We start from the raw sequence: 12,550 nt of genomic DNA on the forward strand, positions 1-12,550 counted from the left end.
ATCAATAAAATTTATTTCTAAATAAAGCAATTTAAATCTCCAAATTATTATAATAGTGTTGATCAAGCAGATGGTTAATGTGGGCAAAATCTTCTTCCTTGCACTGGAATAGCTTCTTATAAATATGGGTGAGGCTGAAAGTATTGTCAAAAAGAGGACAAAGTACATTATTATTTAACAGTCCTATGAAGAGCATAAAGATGTGAAAATCTGGTGTTCCCAAACATCAGTAAGAGAGTCTTCACTGATTCACTTTCTTTATTAATCTGATGTGCAAAGCAAAATAATTTAAAGGTAGAAGCTTTACTACTCAAGCTTTGGATGCAGATGTTGAAAACCCTCCAAAATTTGCTGTTCCTAACTGGAGATTAATTAATCCAATGTCCTGCATTTAATTTATTACATTTTAATCAAATTTATTTTTTGTCTATTCTTTGTCCTGCCCACTTAATTGTATGTAAGATAAACCTCATAACCAGCTGCAGACCTTTTGCTATTTGAAGCAAGAGACTATTACAGGCATTCTCTGACTTAAGTAACCATACCATTCTAGGAACATCACTTGTGTTGTGCCTGCCTGCCATTTTTGCATAGGCACAAAAAACAGCTACCATATTTTTTAAACCCCCCCACACTCACGCCCCATGGGAAATTGTTCATAAAGTCAGCAGTCAAGTTTATGTAAGTCAGATCTTGTGTAATTGCCTGAGGGTCACATAATGGGGAAGAATCCAAGACAGGCCATCTAGCACCAAAGAACTGTTTGAGGGACTCTCTGGAGGCCACATGAAGGCCACTCTCGTTGGCATGTCCCTGACTGAAGCTTCACAGTGGCACCTTGAACCATGCTCCAAATCTTTCTGTCCCTCCAGCAAGCTGGTTTCCACCTCTGAACTAAAGGACTGAATGAACCAAATGACAAATACTTTATAGACAAATAATGATTTTAACTGATGATAGTTACAGCTAAAACAGTAACACTTCTTGCAGGTGATGAAGAGTTCTAAGCTGAGATGCAAGACAAACACTTTCCCCCCCCCAAGAATGCTCATAAGCATGTAGCTGGAGACCTGTATTTTAGGCAGCCAGGCATGCAGATTTTTCCGTCCCCCAAGCAAACCGTAGTGGGGAATGATAGCATAGCAACCCAGTCCATCCAAAGTCATTGCTGAACCTGCTGAGAGAACAGACATGTTCAAGTAAGATTATACAGCTCTGAACCAGTTGGCTCATTAACTGAGAGCTCAGTGGTCTTAGAATATCTTAGTGAGATTGACAAGGCTTTTTCTGCCTTCCTGTCTAATATTTCGCTACAATTGTCATTCCAAAATCACCATCAGGGTGATATCTGACTTTATTCTCCTGTATCTGTTTGCTTAAATCTTAAAATGGGTATTGAATAGCAAATCCCTTGAGTCAGAAATTAAAAAAAAAAAAAATCCAAAACCCGATGGTGTTTCAGCAGACAAAAAAGGTATGACCGAAGGATGCTTTCAAACTGAAGCATGAGGTTTTAAATTTGTACAACGTTTTCCTATTAGTATATGTTCCAATCATTGCAGATCTGGTGAATTTCCAATGCAATCTAGCCTCATCAAACCCTTTAAATTGTATGATATGACTGCCTACTTGGGAGAAAGTCTAATTGAACAGACTAGGATTTCTCCTGCATAGTAAAGGTAAAGGTTTCCCTTGACGTAAAGTCCAGTCGTGTCCGACTCTAGGGGGCGGTGCTCATCTCCGTTTCAAAGCCTTGGAGCCGGTGTTGTCCATAGGACACTTCCGGGTCATGTGGCCAGCATGACTCACGGAACGCCGTTACCTTCCCGCCGAAGCGGTACCAATTAATCTACTCACATTTGCATGTTTTCGAACTGCTTGGTGTGCAGGAGCTGGGACGAGCAACGGGAGCTCACCCCGCCGCGCGGTTTCGAACCGCCGACCTTCCGATCGACAGCTCAGCGGTTTAACCCGCAGCGCCACCGCGTCTCCTGCATAAAGATGTACAAATCTGTGCAGGAAAGCCCACTGATTTCAGCAATAAAAACTGATATTTGATGGTACTGGATGTAATTTGAACAAATTCATCATATTCAAGTTGAATTGCAAGTGTATATAATTTCACTGCTAGAAACTCTCTCTCTTCAAACAACTTTATCTTTGTGCTGCCTTTGACAAAGATTGTTTGCTATCTAGCTGGTTAGTTTGGAATTCCATCCTTAATTAATTTAATTTAAAATGAATTCCAGGCAATACCATTGCTTTCCTATGTAGCCTTCCTATTTTCTGGGTATTTTTGGCTTTTAAAATGCAACTGGTGATCTAGCATCATGGATTGGCAAAATACCACTGTTGCTTTTCATAAATATTGTGTCTTTAATAAAAACTGTTCTCCTTATAGCTTTTTCTGATTCAATGTAATAGGGATCACGAGTCAAAGGTGTTCTAACAGTAATGTCATGTTCAACAGGAAACCACCAAAGTTTCACATACACTTTACTTTTGCACAAAACTGCTCTAGGGACTAAGGAGGAATCAGAAGCCGCATCATTAGCTCCAGCCAATCGGTATGGTCCTCAGCCAATTTTTGCTCCTGATTTCTTCAGACATTCATGGGAATTAAAATTCTTAACTGATTTTACAGCTCTGTGGATGTTACATTTATATTTCACCTAAATTTCACAGGTAGTAAAAGAAATATGTGTATCTAATTTTAAATGTTGAGGAAAATTCCCCTTATTAATTGATATCAACTTGGAGATGTACAACCTATTTTACCATCACACAGAAAACTTGTGCTGGATTAGAAAATAGCAAAAAATATATAATCAAAATAAAGTTAATTATTTCTGCCTCTGGCAATACTTCAGTTTGCTTGGATGGAAACAATTTAATCAGTTGGTGATAGCTACTTGAATTGAATTCAAAATCAGGAATGAGGATTCTGTGGTCACATATCCAGCTGTTGCTGAACAACTCCCAGGAGTCCAATGATTGATAAAGAAGTGTAGATCAGCAACAGCTGGAAGGTCACCAGTTCATCATCTCAGTTTTTAAAATGTGGAGGACAATGCACAAAGTAGGCCTTATTTTGCTTTTGTGTGACAAACACTAATCCACAAAGAGCTAGCTTTAACCATGCATTAAATAGAGTTTTTGAGGCTCACTGATACCATTGGAAAGTTTTGAACTCTTCACCAATATTTTTATAATAATATTGGTTCTTCTCCTTTGAGCAATTAACCTCTGATTTGTAATAGTTTAATTAAACTTCATTTGATTTACTTTTTGCTTGGTTAAGGTTCCTTTTTATTATTTGCTTTAATTGGTTTAATTTCTTTTATTCAATTTAATTGATCTGCCTAATTTCCCTTTGCAAACAGAAGTGCAAAGGATGCAAACACATATCTTAGCAAGACAAGAAGACTTTAACCCCTTCACGCCTCCATTAGTGCAATCCATCTGCATCTGATACATAAGAAGCAGCCAGTAACAAAGATACAAATACATGTAATATGGACTCACTGTGTCATTCCCTGAAGCTTCATTTCCTGCCATCAGGAATCTGAGAAAGTACACATTCTCAGTCATGGTATCTAATATAGTGATATTTCATATTCATAAGGATGGGGTTTTTTTCTTCTGGAAACTGTTACAACTAATGGGAGAACTAGGTACATGGAGTGACAGTTTCAAGTCTAAGATTTTTGATATACCGTAGTACTCATCAAGTCAAGATGGCAGTCACAGCAATGGAAGCAATCAAAGCCCTGTCCCTTTTGCACATGCACCAACATCACACATACACACAAAGAGGCAGGACTCTGAACACACTACTGAGGCTGCCATCTTTACTTTTTGGGGCCCCACCCAGCAGATGCCACTGGTGCCCACTGCCCTCAGACATGACCTTTAAATTTCATGCAACACTTCAGAGCAAAACACAGTAAGGCTGATAAAGGATCTCATAGGGATTTTCAGTAGATTTACAAATAGTATTTTTTTAGTCTTAAGTGCGCAACAAAACATAACTCCGTCTATTTATTTGAGGCTGATGGAATGAAGAAAAGCTGAGGGAATGGGATGGGGCGGGACCCAGAAAGGAATGAACTGTGTATACTATAAAGTCAGTTCTAAATGAAGATCTCACAACTGAGAATGTGCTCATGGATATACTATTCCTTAATTCTATTTCCATGCCAACCCCCACTTTGGATTTTGCACCTTGTGCAATATTGCCTGTCTTAATTCAGTGAGGAAAGGATAGGACAAAGTGTATTTGCTCAGGGAAAAGGGAAATGCACTCTGCATGTGCTCAGGGGTACTATTACTATTCTTACAAAAATAGAATTGTGGACTGCCATGGTGCTGGTCTTAATAATATCGGTATATGTAATAATCAAACAGCATGCTTATCTAAAAAAAACAATTAAAATTAGTGTGTAATATATTCTTTGTCGTACTGCCCTGAGTCACTGGGAGTTGAGCAGCATATTAAATACATGAATGAATGAATAAGTGTTTTTATTGAATTTCACAGAGAATGGGCCTTGCTGAGAACTCTGGCCTACTTGACCAAACATTTTTTGAACACCCAGCTCTATTGAAGGCCAAATTAGTGCCTGTGCCATTGTTCTCATTGCACTCATTTGTAACTGCGTTCGCAAAATAACATAAGGACCTCTTTCTTTCTAAACACAGGCATGCAGCATTGAGCCCATTACAGTCCTAAGTGCCAACTTCCCTCTCTGCAGCTGGCAGAGCTCCAATTTAAAAGACATTTGTGAAATGTTCAGAGGTCCTCCAAGTTTTAGCCCTCATATCTCTTTTTTTAAATGATGCTGTAATTTACTAGCAATTACTTGAGATACTCAAAGGCTGCCCCAGCTAAACAAATAAATCTGTAGTGTTTCTCCATGACAGGAACAAATAGTGCTCAAAAATAATACTCGTCCTGCTTTTAGCTCCTGAGGATATTTAGAAGATAAAATAAATCCATCACAGAAACCTGAGGTGCTCCAAGAAGGGCTATTTAAGGAAGTGGAATCTGGGGAACATTATCTTTGAAGAAATTTTAAGAGAGCTATCCCTCGAGTTTCTTGTCCTAATACCAGAGCAACAAGAAAGCTGGGCTATTACTGGGCCTCTTTACTTACCATTGGAAGAAAAAGGAAAGTACTTTCAATTTCATTTCTTGCCTCTGGAATCCATTTGTTGCAACATTTGGCTGGATGACAGGAGCACATTTAGGAAGCTTGTTTTCATTAAAGATAAGCAAGGTTTTGTATCAAACACAAAGGGAAAAAAAAGACCTGAAAAGGAGTAAATCTTTCTTGTCAGCTGATCTGTGACACCACACTACGGTTACAGCAAGGGATGATAAAACAAAAACAAAACCATATTCCGTAGTCTGTGATTGCCAGCAAGCTCTGGCATTTAGGATGTCTTCGGGGGTTTTATTTTGCTTTGCTTTGCTTTGCTCAGCTAGAATCTACAAATCTGGCTTGTCTTGTGCAGAGGATTACTCAACTGCACTATCATCAGAAGCATCAGAGATACTTTATAGCCTGAGATGAAATGTAGCCTGTTCAGGGATTGTTGTCTGGAATTCGGGTGTCAGAAAGAAGAGTCATATTACAATAAAAAGGAACAAAAGACTTGTGAAGGTAAACGGAAACCGAGGCACCTTTGGAGATACACATAGACAGCTGCAAGCGCGCAACAGAGAGCAAGGAGGAACAAAATGATCTTTGGTGGGGTGAGCAAGGAACAACACAGACAGCTATCAGCAGGCAGCTTAAAATAATAAAACACACACCCTCTCTTTGCTGAGATTGGGGGTCCTGTTTTTAAGGTATAGACCAGTGTTTCTCAACCTTGGCAACTTTAAGACATGTGGACTTCAACTCCCAGAATTCCCCAGCCAGCCATTTTTTTTCTGGGACTCAAAGTCCACGGTCTTAAGGTTGCCAAGGTTGAGAAACACTGGTATAGCCACTTGCTGTGATGTGTGGGGAGGGAGGCGGGGCTTGCTTGTTGTTCTTCTCAAATCCTAGGTCCTTCAGCAAGAGTCACCAAGTTCAGTGTTCAAGCGGTAGGGGGACATGACCACAGAATGGCAGGCTGCAGGCGGTGAGGCAGAGGCTGTGTGGCAGCATTCAGGCATAGAGCAAGGTTTGAGGTGGAGGAAGACAGCTTTGGCAGCTCCCCAGTCAAAAGGGAGCAATATATTAGAGTAACGGAAGGAAGGTTGAATATAGTTTTCTCACTGACAGGAGCAAGCTTAACTTCTATACACAGATTCGTACATCAACAGCACCATTTCTTACCTGTGTATAGCAGTACAATCCCGAATGTGCTCACCTCTGACAGTCCACATTTTTTCTTAAACTTGCAAGATTGGTGTCAGCCTTCTGAGGTAAACCAGACAGGAGACACAACTAGATGAGCTAATTCTACTTTACTGTAAGGCTACGTTAACAGAATCTTGCAAGTCTGAAGGTACAGACCTCTCACCCTCCCTATTTACTGCCTGAGTTGTAAGGGTAGAGCCTTCCTATTCCTAAGAAGTTTCTTTCTCTGGCCATTACTCTGCTGCAGGCTCCTTTCCCTTTTATCTGATCCTTCCCTAGGCGGCTTCTCTCCCCCCACCCCATCTTCCAAGGTCACCCTCACATTCCATCACAGAAGCACATGGGTTGGTGCAGTGCATGAAGCCCTATTTCCCACCCCCATAAGTATAATTTTATAACATTTGAACAGAGCTAATTTTCAGAGATCTGCTAATCAATTGTTAGAAAATTATTGAAGTATTATGTGACAAATGTAATACAGGCAGTCCTTGTTTAGCAACCACAATTGGGACCAGCAGCTTGGTCATTAAGTGAAGCGGTTGCTAAGTGAAATTATATTACTTCAACTTTCCTTTGCTTTACAGACCTGTGAAATGCGAGGATTGATCGTAAAGTTACTTTTTCATCACGGCCATAACTGCAAATGGTCACTAAATGACAACTACCTTGCTAAATGACAACTACGTGTATGGCATTAGTTTTCATGGAGCACAATCCACTCAATCAAATTTGTGGAGCACTACCTAACAGGATTATATAAACAACCATGGTTCACAATGAGGGGAAGGAGACACATGAATGCAGAAGAGATGCTCACAGATCATGGCCATTGGTAAAACTGTTGAGACTTTGATACAAGGATTCTTGTACTGGTGAACTGATTAAGAGACCCCTCTTTTAATCCAGTATGAGTAGTCCTAAACAGTCCAATAAATTCCAGCTAAGTTATTCCACAATGAAATTGACCTTTTTAATTGCATTGCTTAAGAACACATGCATTGAAATCATTACTAGAATGTTCCAGGGAGCAGAAGTGTTCCTTTTCCCCACAGGACCTGGGCAAGATTGTTTTTTGCCATCAGATTTGTAATCTATTTATTCCTTTCTACGGGGACTGGCCAGTTTGTGCAATGAAGAATGCAGTGGGACATTACTGACTGTGTGTGTATAATAACATTTGTGATTTTGATTTTATTCCATCTCACTGAAATTGTGTAGCTTTGTTGCTACTTCCTCCCTCCAAAATGTGACTGCTTTTCAACTCATTCCCAGTTCAGAACATTCACACCACGGAGCTGAGCTTTCTCCTCTCTGCCTCTGCACCCAATAACTGCCCGGTCACAGACACTGAACCTTGAAGGTGTTACTTTTCATGGCATTGAGCTGTTCAGCTGTTATCTTGTATTCCATTAATGTGCTATTAAATGAAGTAATGGTTTTTAAAAGAGCAGAGAAAAGAGTGGGTGGGGGGAGAAGAACAAGGAATAAAAAGGAAGTGTTGCTGACAAGTCTTAGGACCATCACTTTTCTCCTGAAAGAGTTCTGAAAAGCTCTGCTTAATTCCTGCAGCTGTGAATAACTCTTGAAGCAGAAGTAATTTCTTCTAAGGTCACCATCAGGACTACAGTCTTCAGCTGGAAGGTTTGAGAGGCAAGACCAGTGCTGGCAGGGCAAGGGGATTTGAGTAAATGGGAAACTAGCTCTTCAGCCTTTCAAGGGCAGCTGTCAGAGGTATTCATGATTAAACTGCACAAAGGTGGCCCATTTTAAATGCCTAGTGGTATCTGTTGTGGTGTATATTTTATAGCTCATAATATCTGCAACATTTTATATCACAGAGGTGAAACAATCATCTGACCACTCTGCTTCTTTTTAAATCATGGTACTTGGGCCTTTGTATCTATGCACATATGACATCTATTTGTGTTCTTATTAATATTTGTTAGGGAAACAGGAAGCTTCTGGAGATCTAAAACTCAGGCGAGTAGAAGAGAAACTAGAATCTATTATTTGATTTTGAGGAATTTACATAGAGAGCAGACCAGTTTCTAGGCCATTCAGCATAGTGAAACCCACTGTTTCCAGAGCACAGTGAGAAAAGGCAGCAGAAGACAAGAATTAGTATCTTATTTACTGGATGTTTATATGTTGTCGCAGCCCAGTGGGACTCTGAGCAGTTTACATTCCTTCCTTTACAGAAAGAAGATTAAAATAGTAAAACAAAATAACAGAATAACAAAACTAACAATAAAAAAGACCAAGGCCACCAAGGACCCAAAGCCGTCCTAATACAACCAAAGGTGGGGCTGCCAACTTATACCAGGTTCCTTTCAAAGTTTTCTTAAAAAGCCAAGGTCTTCATGCATCATCTTGGTACAGCAGGGAATTTTAAGGTGTTGATCACTAGGCAGGTAAAATAAATCTTCTGTGGGTTCTCCTGGAAAAAAATTTCAGTATACCATCCCCAGTAGAACTCATCCTGGCAGGAATAGTAACTCCCAGCAAAATCTAGATTGAAAAGCCTAGATGCAAAAAAATTTAAAAAGTGGATATAATGGGGATGGAGGTTACACTTGGTTTGTTAAGTGTAGAAAGTCCTTACTCTTCTCTTTACTCTTTTTTTTGGTAAGAACTTTATTAGTTTTCAAAGTATAGTTAAAATACAAAATAGAAGAAAACAGAAAACAAGAATATAGAACTAAAGAAAAAAGAAAAAAACGATAAAAGTGCAAATAGACGGAAAATAGAAACAAAGTGACTTCTGACTTTCTCCAATACAGATATGGATAAATTTACAAATATAATCTCTTGCCATTAGTTAAACCATAGTAACATTATTCCTATCAAAACAAACCATTTAATCACTAAAACCCAAAGTCAAAATTTCATTTTTTTTTCCTATCACAAGCAAGTAATCTGAAAGTGGTTGCCAAGTAGAGATAAATCCAGAAACAGTATTTTCTCTTACTCGTGCTGTTAACTTAGCCACTCTTCCCTTTCCTCTTAAAATGTCCCATCTGTTTTACATGCATCAGCACTTCCTAGGTGACCTGTATGATTATATAACTTAATATGATCATATGAGCTTTCTAGGAAGCAAAGTCCAAAGAGGAAGCTTCTATTAAGAGAGACCTGCACTACTTATAAAGATAAGCTGGATTTTTAAGAGTTGTTTTTTAAAGAATGGATAGAAGGGAAAGTTGCTCTTCCAAAGTGGAAAGTAAAATGGAACAGATTTTTAGAAATGTCTACGTCCTATTGACTATAGCAAGCAGGGAAGTGAGACGCCGCTTCAGGCAGCAAAACATATTAAGCTGTAACCTCAATTCAATCCCCTACCCCAAAGATCCCTCAGAATTAGGTTGCTCTAATAAGGAAAGTGTGTGAGGAAACTAGGAGTAGAAACTTAGGCAAACCAGTTAAAAGTTCAGTGCTGCTACTTAGACTAATTTCTGGGCACAGCAAAGATATACTGTTATTTAAGTTATATCAAATGTGTGTGGGAGGGTGTTTTGCTCATCCATTTTTGGGGGGAGGGGCTTGGCACCTAAAAGGCTAATTTTTAAACATATTAAACCCCAGTCACAGAAACTATTATTGATCAGTCTTTCAGTTACATCAGCAGAAGGCCCATTCAAAAGCAGAAAGCAAATGCATATTGATTTTCCAGAAATCCCTTAACTTGGTTCTGTCAGCAGGCTTGGGGATCCCATGGAAACAGGGATCCCATGAAATGGCTGTATTGCATGTAAGACCTTGAATGCACTCTCCCATGGTTTCATTTATATTTATTTTTTAATTGTTTTCTAATGGGTTTTTAAGGCTCTGTTTTGTTTCTATTGTACACCGCCCAGAGTCACATCCATGAGATGGGTGGCTATATAAATTTGAAAAATAAACAATACATAAATAAATTGAAGAATGTTCTTTTTGTTGCACCCAGTGCTCAATAAATGAGAACCAGTTTGGTGTAGCGGTTAAGGCCCCAGGCTAGAAATTGAGAGACTGAGAGTTCTAGTCCTGCCTTAGGCACAAAGCCAGCTGGGTGACCTTGGGCCAGTCACTGTCTGTCATGCGCTGCCTACCTCTGAATAATGCTCAGACACTGGCTCGGTGGAACAGGCTCTGGTTTATTCATAGCGTAGGTACAGCATCGGGAAAAAAGCTGAGAGTGACAGGAGCGCGCCGGTGCGGGGTTTAAATACCCCGCGCTGGTCAGCGCCCCCTCACTCGCGGTCACGTCACCCCCCTTTGTCCAATACGTTGCCCTGCCGGTGGGTGAGGGGTTGCGAGGCCCCGCTGGCGTTCCGGGATCGCCCATCATCGGTTTCTCTATTCCTCCGGTGATTGCTTTCAGCTGGGTGATCTCCGTTGTATTAGCGCTGATGGCTTGGGTGTGTTCCGTGATCCGTTTAGCTATTGTTTCTTGACCGTTAGTCGTTATGGGTTGATGGCTACTTATCTTGAGCCCCTTCCCCTGTTTCCTTGCTATTGTCATGTGTGCCATTGCGCTGATGACTTCAGCTCAACGGCACTCATGACATACTGCCCCCTGTCCGAATAGTGCTCCCCCCCGGTTTTCTGGTTTTTTTTTTTTTTTTTTTTCGGTGGAGCTGTCAAACGGCACTTTTTTTTTTTTTTTTTTTTGAAATTCCCGCCGGAGTAGTTTTTCGCCCCTCCCTTTGCTCCTCCCTCTACCACGTGCCTTCCCAGGGTGTGTCCTAGTACGCATGCCCAGGTCACGCCCTGGCGTGCGCATGCTCCGGCCACACCCTGTTTGTTTGGCTCAGTTCGGCGAGGAGAGAGGCATGGCTGGTCCGGTGCTTATCAGCTCCAGGTAAGGCCCTTCTTTTTTATTTAAAGTGCGTCGCCTTTGTTATTTGTGCTCCTGGGCGTTGCCCCCAGGTTGCCCTGTTGACTTGCTTGCCACTCCCCCGTGGGCCCGGGGCGGGGGGAGGGTGCTGGCGAACGCTTGTTACTGCCTCGTGGGCCCAGGGCGGGGGGAGTGAGTCCCGGGGGGGGAGGTCCACCCAAGTCGCGGGCTTGGGGGGGCCCTTTCCCTTGGGGCACGGTAGGCGGGGGGGCCCGCGGGGGAGGGGTTTTGCAGGGGACGGCTTGCTAACCTTGGTTTTGGCTTGTCGGGGTATGCCCGGTGAAAAGCCAGGGTCAGGCCAGGCGCGTTAACGTTGTGCGCCGCCACCCATTCCGGGTGGGGGAAGTGTTTCCACCTGACCAAATAGTGTAGAGTTCCTCGTTGCTTGCGGGAGTCGAGTATGTCCCTTACATCGAAGTGATGTTGCCCGTCGATCATCACCGGTGAGGGCTGTGGCGTGCTTGGGTGCCATCGAGAGGTGGTTGCCGGTTTCAGGAGGCTGGTGTGGAACACCGGGTGGAGTCTCCGTAGGTTGTGTGGCAGGTCCAAGCGTATTGCCACCGGGTTCACTATTGGCGTGACTCGGAACGGCCCGATGTACTTAGGCCCCAGTTTTTTCGAGGGTTGGGGGGACTTTAGGAATTTGGTGGATAGGTAGACCATATCCCCCGCCTGGAACGTAGGTTGTTGGCGCCGGTGCTTGTCGGCCTGCTCTTTGTAGGTTGCCTGTGCATCCTTCAGCGCCGCCGTGATTATTGGCCATGATTCCGCGATCTTCCGTCCCCAATCGCTAGCGTCCACCTGGGGTTCCGGGGGTTGAGGTAGCTCCGGTATGGGGACAAAGTCGCGCCCCGAGACTACCTCGAATGGAGTTTTCCCCGTGCTCGTGTGGACGGCGTTGTTGTATGCGACTTCGGCGAATGGGAGCAGTTCAGCCCAGTCGTCTTGGTGATAGTTGGTATATGAGCGTATGAATTGCTCTAGGGTGGCATTGAGGACCTCTGTGGCTCCGTCCGTCTGGGGGTGCCAGGCAGTGGATAGGGCCTGTTGGGTCCCCGTCAGCTTTAGGAAGGCCCGCCAGAATTTAGAGGTGAACTGTGTGCCCCTGTCGGTCACCATATGTGCGGGACATCTGTGTAGCCTGTACACATGGATGAGGAAGAGTTTGGCTAGTTGTTGTGCGGACGGGACCGACGTGCAGGGGATGAAGTGGGCCTGTTTTGAGAAGTAATCCTTCACCACCCAAATGGCCGTTTTCTTCTGGCTGGGTGGGAGGTCCACTATAAAATCCATAGAGATTTCCTCCCATGGGCGGGAGGGTTCT

This window comes from Candoia aspera, chromosome 1 (genome assembly GCF_035149785.1).
Source record: "Candoia aspera isolate rCanAsp1 chromosome 1, rCanAsp1.hap2, whole genome shotgun sequence".
NCBI classification, from domain to species: Eukaryota; Metazoa; Chordata; class Lepidosauria; order Squamata; family Boidae; genus Candoia; species Candoia aspera.